The sequence below is a fragment of the Sapajus apella genome, unplaced genomic scaffold, assembly GCF_009761245.1.
Source record: "Sapajus apella isolate SASKATOON/1434 unplaced genomic scaffold, GSC_monkey_1.0 scaffold69, whole genome shotgun sequence".
Taxonomy (NCBI): domain Eukaryota; kingdom Metazoa; phylum Chordata; class Mammalia; order Primates; family Cebidae; genus Sapajus; species Sapajus apella.
This window is the reverse complement of record NW_022437009.1, coordinates 5,802,158-5,813,801: the sequence shown is the minus strand read 5'-3', so window position 1 is coordinate 5,813,801 and position 11,644 is coordinate 5,802,158. Positions and strand designations below refer to the sequence as shown.

The 11,644-nt window shown below is 44.6% G+C and overlaps 1 long non-coding RNA gene across 1 annotated transcript; it reads right to left on the bottom strand.

The window, feature by feature from the left end:
- Positions 1-309: 309 nt before the first annotated feature.
- On the bottom strand, positions 310-11,237 carry LOC116531056. Its single transcript, XR_004260240.1, has 3 exons — positions 7,382-11,237; positions 5,986-6,106; positions 310-369 (listed from the first exon to the last, which is right to left on the bottom strand). It is a non-coding gene; the product is annotated as an uncharacterized LOC116531056 (long non-coding RNA).
- Between the last annotated feature and the right edge of the window lie 407 nt (positions 11,238-11,644).

Here is an 11,644-nt window from a genome sequence, read left to right as displayed (position 1 = left end):
TTGAGCTTAAAAGCCACTTTCTGTTTTTTTTTCCCATTTATTTATTTTATTGCATTTTAGGTTTTGGGGTACATGTGAAGAACATGCAAGATTGTTGCATAGGTACACACATGGCAGCGTGATTTGCTGCCTTCCTCCCCATCACCTATATCTGACATTTCTCCCCATGCTATCTCTCCCCAACTCCCCACCCCCCCACCGTCCCTCCCCTATTTCCCCCCACCTGGCCCCAGTGTGTAGTGCTCCCCTCCCTGTGTCCATGTGTTCTCATTGTTCAACACCCGCCTATGAGTGAGAACATGCGGTGTTTGACCTTCTGCTCTTCTGTCAGTTTGCTGAGAATGATGGTTTCCAGGTTCATCCATGTCCCTACAAAGAACCCAAACTCATCGTTTTTGATGGCTGCATAATATGCCATAGTGTATATGTGCCACATTCTCCCTATCCAGTCTATCGTCGATGGGCATTTGGGTTGGTTCCAGGTCCTTGCTATTGTAAACAGTGAAAAGCCACTTTCTTAAAGAGGTTTTCTTCCATGTTTCAATCTAAATTAGGTCACCTCCCCTGCTCTACTACCCTGTCCTTTCGCTTCATAGATAGCATTTACCATAATTTTACTTTCATGTGTATCTGTGTTTGTTTATTACTTGTCTCTCTCAGTAGATCACGGCCACCAGGAGGGCAGGCCCATGTGTGTTCTGCTCAGCGCTACATACCCAACAAAGAAGTGCTCAATATTAATTTATTTTAAAACTTAAGGAGAATGGGGCCATAACTAGTACTCTTTTTGACTTTTCTTTTTTTCTAAAGTACGCATTTAAAGCCACAAAATTCCCTCTAAGCACTGCTTTCGCTGCATTCTATAAATGTTGATAGGCTGATAAATTGTATTTGCATTATCATTTCAGTTTAAATACTTTCTAACTTCACTCCTGACTCCCTTAGCGATACATAGATTATTTAGAGGTATATGGTTTAATTTCAATATATTGAGTTTCTAAATTTTATATTGTTGTTGATTTCTAATATAAATACATGGTGGTCAGAGAACATACTCTATATAATTTCAATTATTTGACATTTATTGAGACTTGTTTTATGTTTTATGGCCCAGCATATGGGCTGTATTGGTGAACACAGCATACACACCTGAAAAGAATATAGATTCTGCAGTTGTAAGACGTAATGTTCTATATCATTAGGTCAAGGTGGTTGATTGTGTTGTTCAGATCATTTTCAACTTTATTGCTTTTCTGTCTAATTGTTCTATCAGTCGCTGAGAGAGGGGTTTGTACTTCATGTATTTTGAAGCTCTGTTATTAGGCACATCCACATCCACATTTGTTGTGTCTCCCTGGTGAATCGATCTGATCATTATGAAATGTCTCTTTTTTATCTCTGGCAATACCTTTTGTCTTAAAGTTTGTTAGTATGTTCCTCTCTCTTAAGCTGATGTAAAATAGCACCATTTAAACTGCAGCTTTTCTACGTTTCTCCCTCAATTTTTGCCTCTATCTTATTTTCTAACCTCAGTGCTGAGCTGCAATAAATTAGAAATGTGGCATGAACCAAAAAGATTATTTTCTCTAATGGTGAAAGGAGGGTGTAGCCAAGAGGCTGGTCCAGCTCCCATTTTCATCTCTGATGCAGCCATCACTCGCCAAAGAGATAAGCCACACACCCTCCCTATTCCCCAGGCTTTCCTCTGAAGGTTTTTCCCATGGATCATGAAAAGCAACTCTACCCATTTCTAACATTTTTATGTGTTTGACTTTATTAAACTTGGGGCTTTCAATAATGCATGAAAAGCAAATCATTTCATGGCTACTAAAGCGGTTGGAAGACAAACTTTTTGACTAGAGCATCTAACCCTGAACACAATTGATGCAACTTCAACAAGCGTTTCAGTCTAGTATAGATTCAAGGGAGACTTTCATAGCACTCTGAGGAAATCAGGTGCAAGGTTAACTGTGATTTTTCTTCCATTTGAACTTTTCAAAACATCTTCTATTCCTGTTATGAGAAACAGCGGGCAATATCAATTTTTAGATGATAACATAGAAGACTCACAGAAGTTCTCCTAAACATTCTGGTTAATGAAAACTTGGGGGTTTTATTTTTTCACTAAATACTATGGTTTGATTGCTGGAGGAACCTATTGCTACTCTTAGATTGTTTTCAATCTTCTTGAAAATCTCCAATGCCAATACTGGATGACTAATGTCATTAAAAATAAATCCAAACCAATTTCCACATGGCATGGACTTTAAATATCATATCCCATCATCATAGGTACTTTCATGAATGTTTATGACAGGCAGCTACCTAGATGATGGCATTTGAGAAGGCCACAAAAGCCCTAACACAGTAGCAAACTGTCCCTCATCAGTTACTCTTTTGAGTAAGACATTTTCCTCAGAAGGCTCCTGTTACAGCTCACCTGGCACCTCTGCACCAGTAACATTAAAATGTACTAACACAATGGTGTGTTTGTCTATCTGATCAGTTAGTGGTTCGCTACGCTTGGGTCCCCATCACACTGCAAAGAATTTTTGCCTGTAAACTCCTCTCTCTAGTGTTTTGCTCATTTCTCTAGGTACCTCTGTGGTTTCCATTCTCACCACAAAACAGAAAATGTGAAAATGCCAAATATACATTTCCAGCCCTGGTCTCTTTTTCTAAATAATGCATTCCCATCTATGGCTTCCAGATGGTTATTCTCACTGAACTACAGTGGAACCTAACTGCAATGGTTAGCTGGAACCTAACTGCAATGGCTAACTCTGTGTCAACTTGACTAGGCTAAAAGATGCCCAGATAGCTGGTGAAACACTATTTCTGGGTGTGTTTCTAAGGGTGTTTCTAGAGAATATTTGTATTTTAATTGGCAGACTGAGTAAAGCAGGTGGCCCTTACCAAAGTGGGTGGACATCATCCAATCCATGGGGGACCCTAATAGTACAAAAACAGGGAGGAGGGGGTGAATCCTCTCTCTCTCCTTAGTTAGGACATCCATCTCCTTCTACCACCAGACATCAGAGCTCCTGGTTCTCAGGCCTTCAGATTTTGGGACTTAGACTAGTGGTCCCCCTGGGTTCTCAGGTCTTTGTCCTTGGACTGAATTACGCCACCAGCTTTCCTGGTTCTGCAGCTTGCAGATCACATATCTTGGGTCCTCTTAGCTGCTGTAATCACATAAGCCATAATAAATCTTCTATCTATCTATCTATCTAGCCATCCATCCATCCATCCCATTGGTTCTGTTTATCTAGGTAACTCTGGTTAAAAAACTAACTTTCCGAAACAAAATTCATTATCACTTCCACACTAATAAGCCCTAATTTATTCAGTGAATTATCACTTTTTCAGCCACAATAGGACTCCCCTCCTCCTCTCTCACTGAAGAAGCCACAAAACTCCATTTCTTCCTTTCCCAGTCTAGTATCCCCCAACAATAAGAAAGCAGGAGACCTGAGGGACAGGTTGTGAGTGGACAAGAAGTCAGTAAACATGAGAAATGCCTTCTATGGGCCGGACATCATATCAGGCATGAAGATCCAGAAGGCTTATGACCATAGAGAATGACCAGTAAATCCACAAGTAGATTTGGGGTGCCAGCAACTGAGCTGCAGAGAAAGCTTCCGTAACCTGAAGGAAGTGATGCTTCCGTTAAGGGCTGAAGGCAGGATAGGAATTAGCCTGCTGAACCGAGGCATGGAGGCACCTTACACAAAGGAACAGCATGAGCAAAGGCATGAAGGCAAAATCATGATGGCAGCATATTTCTGAATCTTAAAGATCAGGTTGTGGAGTGGACGATGTGGCCATGTGAAGGTGGCGGGAAGTGAGACTGATGAAGCAGCTGGTGGCCAAATTGTGAAGGACCTATTGAGACACCCTTGCAATTTTCTTACAAAAACAAAGTTTTAAGTAATAAAATTACAAATTCATAGTGGCATTTTGGATAGATACTTCTGTGAAGCAGGGTGAGGTGAACAAGACTGGAGGCAGGGAAACCATGTGTGATAGACTGAATTATTAGTCCTAATTCTTCACTATTGTAACATTACACATCCACTCCTATTCCATGGCCTCATGGTGGGTGCCATGCATTTCCCACATGTTGACTTTGGACTCAATTTGGCCAATAGGATATTAGCAGGTATGGCACAAGTAGAGATTTGAAATGTACCTGCATGTTTGAGCTAACGCACTTGTGCTCCTGCCTTCCAGAATGAGAAGAACATGTCTCTGCATGTCTCTGGTGTCCATAGTTCCAGAAGGAATGCAAACAAATGGGGCAAACTTAAACCCAACATGCAGTTGGGACTTGAGGCAACTCTAGCCAAGCCCAGTCCAAGGTCACTGAACCACAGCTAACTTGTAGGGACTCAGATGAGAAATAAATGTTTGTCATTGTAAATTCCTGGGTTTGGGGTTGGTTGGTTTCAAGAATTATTGCTTCAATAACTAATTTACATACCAGTTTAGAAGGTAGTGAAAGAGAAACAAAAAGAAAAAAAAAAAAAAAAAAGAAGGGATTGGCAGGGTGCGGGGGCTCACGCCTGTGATCCCAGCACTTTGGGAGGCCGAGGCGGGCAGATCACCTGAGGTCAGGAGTTCAAGACCAGCCTGGCCAACATGGTGAAACCCCACCTCTAAAAAAAAAGGGGGGGGATTGAAAGAACTCAATAAGAAGATGATAAGTACTTGAAATAGTGTAATGGCAATAAAGATAAAAAAGAAGTAAATTGATGAAACACTTAAGAGGTAGAATAAAAGACCAGGTGGGCTGGGCGAGGTGGTTCACGCCTGTAATCCCAGCACTTTGGGAGGCTGAGGCAAGTGGATCATGAGGTCAGGAGTTCGAGACCAGCCTCACTAACATGGTGCAACCCTGTCTCCACTAAAAATACAAAAATTAGCTGGGCATAGTGGTGCATACCTGTAATCCCAGCTTCTTGGGAGGCTGAGGCAGGATAATTGCTTGAACCTGGAGGCAGAGGTCTCAGTGAGCTGAGATTGCGCCACTGCACTCCAGCCTGGTGACAGACCAAGACTCTGTCTTGGGAAAACAAATAAATAAATAATAAAAGACAAGATAACTGATTGGATATGGAAAGTAAGTCTAGGAAGCCTCATGGGATCCTCACGGAGACAACTGAATGGAACCAACTGAGTTGAGGGATGTAAGACGGGTGAGGAAGGAGCATCTCTGGTTAGAAGACAATGACTCTAATTTTGATATGGGGAGCTTGAGCAGCCTGTCAGGTATCCAAGTGGAGATAGCTGGAAGTCAATTAGAAAAGAGGGAGAGGGATGTAATGAGCTTGGTTTGGTTTGGTTTCTGCTCTGCATCTTATGAACCTGCTTTATATGTTGGAGACTCTCCCAACTGTATGAATTTGGTGGGAGACAACATCCCCACTAATTCTCCAAAAGTCCAAGAGGCTAGGTACTTACTCTCCATGACACCTGAGGTCATGAGTCACATGACCCAGGTATTGCCAACCAGCTAATTCTGCTCAATGCTTTGTTTCACTTGTGAAACAAAAAAGCAGGGGATAGTTGAAATGTCGTTCAAATGACTCCAGTGGTAACATCCAGCATCCTGTGTTGGTCCAAGCAGGGGTGTCTGCCTCCTGCAGGGGTGGTGATAGCATACCCCACCCCACCCTACCCTGGCTCCCGCTCATTTTCTAAACCTGGTTCTCCAGCCCCCCTGCAGGCTTTGTGAGCTATCCAATATCCTCCCTAAATCAATTCCTTTTCTGATTAAGTCATCCAAAATGGGTTACTGATGTTTACACTCAAGAACCCCAACTAGTAAAGAAATTTACAACAGGACAGAGGTGCAGTGAAACGGAGGGTTTGCTAGCAGATTGGTTATAATCTAGTCAGAATACTAAAATCCAGTTAATGTTCAGGTAATCTAGCAGTGTGTGGTTCACAGCGGTAAACTGATGAAATTAAATGCTCACTTACAGTCACCTGGAGTGAAGAACTCATTAAGGCAAACTTCGAAGACCATATTGCTACTTGCATAGAATGAAATGAAGAGCTTCAGTCGTACAGACTCTCGTGAATGTAGCTCTTCCCGAGAGACCTGGGCAGTAAGGAAAAAAAAGAAATGGCAAGCTTAAATCTCTAAATATCCGACACAAAGACCTTGCAATGATCTGTTAAAATGATACCTTATTTATAGTCTTTCAAGGTTAACATAGTTGAAAGCCAAGCACAGAAGTGCATTGCCAAATTTCAACGTATGCCGAGTTGACATATTGAAGCAGCTACATCGTCTGGCATATATACCCTGTGGTTCATCACCTCTCACCAGGAAAATTTAGGACAGGGACATCCACGAGGAATTTAGGAGCAGAGGTTTAATAAGCAGAAGAGAAGAGAAAGAGAAACAGTGGGGTGGGGGGGAGAGAGAGAAGGAGAGAGAGAGAGAGAGAAGGAGAGAGAGAGAGAAGGAGAGAGAGAGAGACAGAGACAGAGAGAGACAGAGAGAAGGAGAGAGAGAGAGAGAGAAAACCTCCCAGTTGAAAACGACCAGCTGGTGGAGGATGCACTGGATGTTATAGCCCAGCTTGAGGAGATGGCGTCTGATTTACCTAGGGCTCACAGACTGGGTGGATCGTGTATGGTGTTTACATAGCCCTGGGGAAGGCTGGCCACCCTGCCCTAATTTAATTATGTAAATGAACTCTCCTGCTGACCGGTGCCATCTTGTCTGCTTTTTATGGTACAAGTGGCTGATAAAGAGAAGGGAAGATGGGGCGGCCATTTTGAACATGATTGCACAGCTGCCGGCATCTAGCAGCATGATTTTATAGGCTGTTCTTTGTTGGAAGGGAAAAAGATTTGGGGCTGCTTTTCATTAAAAGGAAAACCTTACTGAGGACTTCCCTACCCTGTCTGCCTAAGTAATTTCTTAAGCCCTGTATCGAAACTCCCTAAGTATGTTTTATAAAGGTTAGGGCATTGTTCAGGAAGGACTGTGGCCCCTAGTGGGGCACGATGGCTCGCACCTGTAAAATCACACTTTGGGAGGTTGAGGCAAGAGAACCACTTGAGCTCAGGAGTTTAAGACAAGCCTGGGCGATATATGAGACCTTGTCTCCACAAAACAATTAACTGAGCATGGTGATGCACACCTGTAGTCTCAGCTATTTCGAAGTGAGAGGATTGCTCAGCCTGGGAGGTTGAGGCTGCAGTGAGCCAAGATTGCACCACGCACTCCATCCTGGATGACAGAGAAAAATCCTGCCCCCCACCAAAAAGAAGACTGCGACCCCCAAAATTGTAATAAGGACATTTGGGAAGATCTGGGAGCCTTATGGAACACCACACATGGAACCCTTTGGGTCTCTCTTACCAGCTGAAATGCATGCCCCTCCATTATCTGATGAGGCTGCTCCTGCGTGGTTTGAAGATGCTCTAACTCTGTGCATAGACTTCCTCGCAGAAAGAAGCCAGCTCTGCTCATGCCTTTTTCCTCCACCCCGTGGCTCATTGCTCATAGGTCTATAAATACAGTCAGATTCTCACATGACCTGGAAGCAGGAAGTGGAGCTTTTGATTACTTAAAAAGTTAAATCCCCATCAAAAGACTTTCAGATAAGCAGATTCTAAGATGGAGATTAGCATGCAAGACCTCGATCAGGAAGTGAGCTTGAGACCATGCCTGTGGAGCAGAAGGGACAGACATGGGACAGCCCTGGGCAAGGGAACAGTTGTGCTGTGTGCACCACTCGCACAGCTCTGGAACTAGACGGTCATTGAGAGCTCTTCTGAGTTGGAGCCAAGGAGCCAGGCTTTGTTAGCCCAACTTTGTCCAGTTGTCAGATGTGGCTGCTTCATGAAGGGGACATGACATGGCTGAGGGCCCAGTCCCAGCAGCTGGAAGAGTAAGTCCTTCATTCCTGAGAGGGATCCAGTGCATGCCACAGTGTCTAACACCATGTATTATTTTAAATCAGCCTGAAATTAATCAGGAGTATGCTCACCAGGAATCAGGAGGCAGTGTGCGATCCCCAGCCATTGTAAGTGGCCCTAATTGCTGTGTCAGTTGTTGTTTTGAAATGTGGACTCAACAATGGCTCATGTGAAATGAAATTCCATGAAAACAATGGAAGAAATAATCCAAAACTTTTGGGATATAGAAATGCTGGAGAGGATTTATCGTGTGTCACCTGCCCATACATCTGCTAATTCTCAAGAGGGCCCACACTGGTGAGGGAGTACCTCCATCTCTGAGAAGCAGCCTTGTGACTGATTTCCATAAGCTGAAGATGCACTTATAAGCCGTTGAAATGGGATCCCTGATTTTAATGGAAAAGAAAAGATACCAGAATAGCAGAAGCTGATTTCAGGCACTTTACTACAAAGGACAAGATGATCATGGTAGTTTCAATAGACAAGAGGGCTAGAATGGTAATTAAAATGGTCGGACCCGACTTGGTGGGAGCTGACTGACATTCAAAAGTCTGGGTAGAAATTGAAGTTCTCCATCAATATCCACCATCTTGTTCTCTCTGATCAATGCTGCCTATCCCAGCCTCCTTTTAGCTGATATAGTTATATGACTAGCTCTGGCCAATGAGATGAAAGAAGAAACTTGAGCTCTCTTCTTCCACTGTGCTGCTATGACAAAATACCTGAGACTGGGTAACTTGTAAAGAACAGGAAATTTATTTATCACAGTTTTGGAGGCTGGAAGTTCAAGATCAAGACACCAGCAGGTTTGCTGTCAGTGAGGGCTACTCTCTGCTTCCAGGATGGTGCCTTGTGGTGCCATCCTCCAGAGGGGACAATTGCTATGTCCTCACATGACAGAAGAGCAAAGAGGGGCCAGACTCTCTTTGGAGGCTCTTTTGTGAAGGCCTTAATCCTATTCACAGAGGAGGAGCCCTCATGATCTAAGCACCTCCCTCAAGTCCCCGCCTCTTGATACCACCACCATGAGGATTGAGTTTCAATATGTACATGTTGGAGGGGACACCATCACTCAAACCATAACATGGGTCATCTCCAGGACATGCCCTTAAAGCGGGCGGGGAGAACACCGTTTTCACTTCCTTCCTCCATCCTACTATGTGGAATAGGAACATGGGGGAAAGTCACATTTGGTGTGGGGACACCTGAGGAACAGCAGAGTAACCAGACAGAGTCTGGGTTCCTGGACAATTCTGGAATGCGGAGCTGCCGCCCCAGCCTTAGACTGTCTTCCTTCAGACCGTGACATGAAAGCTGGGTCTCTTCTATCTAAGTCATTGCTGTTTGGGGTCTTTGTTATTCCCAGCAAAATCTAAGTTATCCAGGTGTTGGCAGCCAAAAGTGTGGCACTGAGGTAGCAGATGGCAGAAAAGAATCATTGTGGGCTAGAAAACGGTGACGCTTGTTTCCCAGGGAAAACATTCGGTCACAGAGTCATCTACAATACATTGGGAGGTATGAACCAAGCCTGCAGTTGTGCAGGAAGTGATTAAGACAAAAATAAGAACACTGGCGTATTTCGGGTGCTCTCTGCTCTCTGTAGACAAACCCAGTGAGCTGAGTGTGGTGGCGTGTGCCTGTAATCTCAGCTACTTGGAAGGCTGAGGCAGGAGGATTGCTTGAGCCCAGGAGTTCAAGACCAGCCTGGGAACAGAGTAAGACCCCCATTTCAATAAACAATGATGATAATTGTCACATTAGTAATAACCCCAGGAAGAGAAGATGCTGGGGAGAACCAGCCAGTCTGCGAAGGCGGGTGGAAGGGGGAACAGCTTTGCCGGGACGTCCCTTTCTCTGCCTGCAACCCACAATCTAAGTTGCCGAAGAGTCAAAGATGGGGCTTTGTGGGTTAAAAAAGCTAAACTAACTGCTTCTAGTGACTAAACTAAGCATTTGTAAGTTAAGAGCCAGGCTTGTAGCAGGAAATAAGTCTGTGGCTGTGGCGCTCACCCTTTCTCAACCTTCCCAGCAGCCAAGAACGAATTAAGGGTGTTGACTTCCCTTCCAAGCCTGTCGTTTCCGCTGGCCTCGAGGTAACCACCGTTAAATTGGGAGTGGGGTGAGGAACGAGTGGAGCACAAAGGTCAGTGAGCAAGTGGCCAGAGCCTTCAGGCCTAAAAATCTATGTTTAGACAAGACGGTTTGCCATTGTTACTTGCACTTAGAACTGACCAGAAGCAAAAAAAAAAAATTAATAAACAGAGGGCCAAAGATACACAGCCTGGCCTGAAAAATCTTGTGACATCAACCACCAAGTCTGTGGCCATTCAACCCTTTTACTTAAAAGGGGGTTGGGACGGCTCTGTTGAAAGGGGCAGCTGGTAACTATCTTGGGCTTTGTGGGCCCCATGCCTCTGAACCCACTTCCTGTGTTTGTACCTGTCATTGTGTGAATCATGGTGAGAAGAGGGGCCCTTCCTCCACTAAGACAAATACTTACTGCCCCTCCCCCTGGGAGCCACAACACGGGCAGGGGACCTACATGTGACCTGGCTCTTGGGCAAGTAACACCAAGAAGCAGGGAAGTTCGAATTCCCTCAGGCAGCTCAGTGGTGTGGCCTGTGCCCAGCGGCAGTGGTGCCAACAGCAGCGTCTGTGCCCTCAGAGGGTTCAGTAGGTCTCAGTCAGGTTGCTCTGTGGTGTGACCCTGGAGGACCATGGCTCCCCCGCACTCTGGCGCATTTTCTCGTCAGCTTTCTTGTCCGTTCATGAGAAACCTAATATCTTTCCGATAAATTCTCCTTCCTGCTTAAGTTCATCAGTCTTCTGTCATTCTTCTTGCCGTTGTTTGAAGCCAAGAAGCATGATTGTTAGTTGCAGATAACTATTTGTGGCCACCAACACAAAAGTAGCAGCTAAATCTGTGAGATGGTTTGAAACTGCTCTCAATGAGAGAAAGAGAAATAAATGAGGTGGAATCTCTGGGAACAGAAACATTTAAGGGAGGGAGAGAAAGTGATCTACAAAAGGGGAGTGGTCGAGAATGGAACAAGTACAAAGTGTAAAGAGATGTACAGAGACTGAGCCCCAAGTTCAGTCTGTGGAGTGGGAGTTGTTCTATGTGTAAATAAGACACAAAGTGGGTTGGTGACATTCACAGATACCACCAAGGGCTATAAGCCATTAAAGGGTCATTGACATGAACATGGAGGTCACATTTTTCAGAGTGAACTTTAGTCCAATTTAAGTAATTTATTAATTTGTTTGAGGCAGAGTCTCCCTCTGCTGCCCAGGCTAGAGTGCAGTGGCATGAACTCGGCTCACTGCAACCTCCACCTCCCAGGCTCAAGCGACTCTCCTGCCTGAGCCTCCTGAGCAGTTGGGATTACAGGCGCATGCCACCATGCCCAGTTAATTTTTATATTTTTTGTAGAGATGGAGTTTCACCATGTTGCCCAGGCTAGTCTTGAACTTCTGGCCTCAAGTGATTTCCCCCAGCTCAGCCTCCCAAAGTACTAGGATTACAGGCATGAGCCACCGCTCCTGGCCCTATTTATTTGTTATTTTTTTTTAGAGACAGGGTCTGACTGTTCCACTCAGGCCGGAGAACAGTGGCGCAATCACGGCTCACTACAGCCTCTAACTCCTGGGATCAAGGGATCCTCCAGTCTCAGCCCCCAAAGTGCTGGGATTACAGGCATGA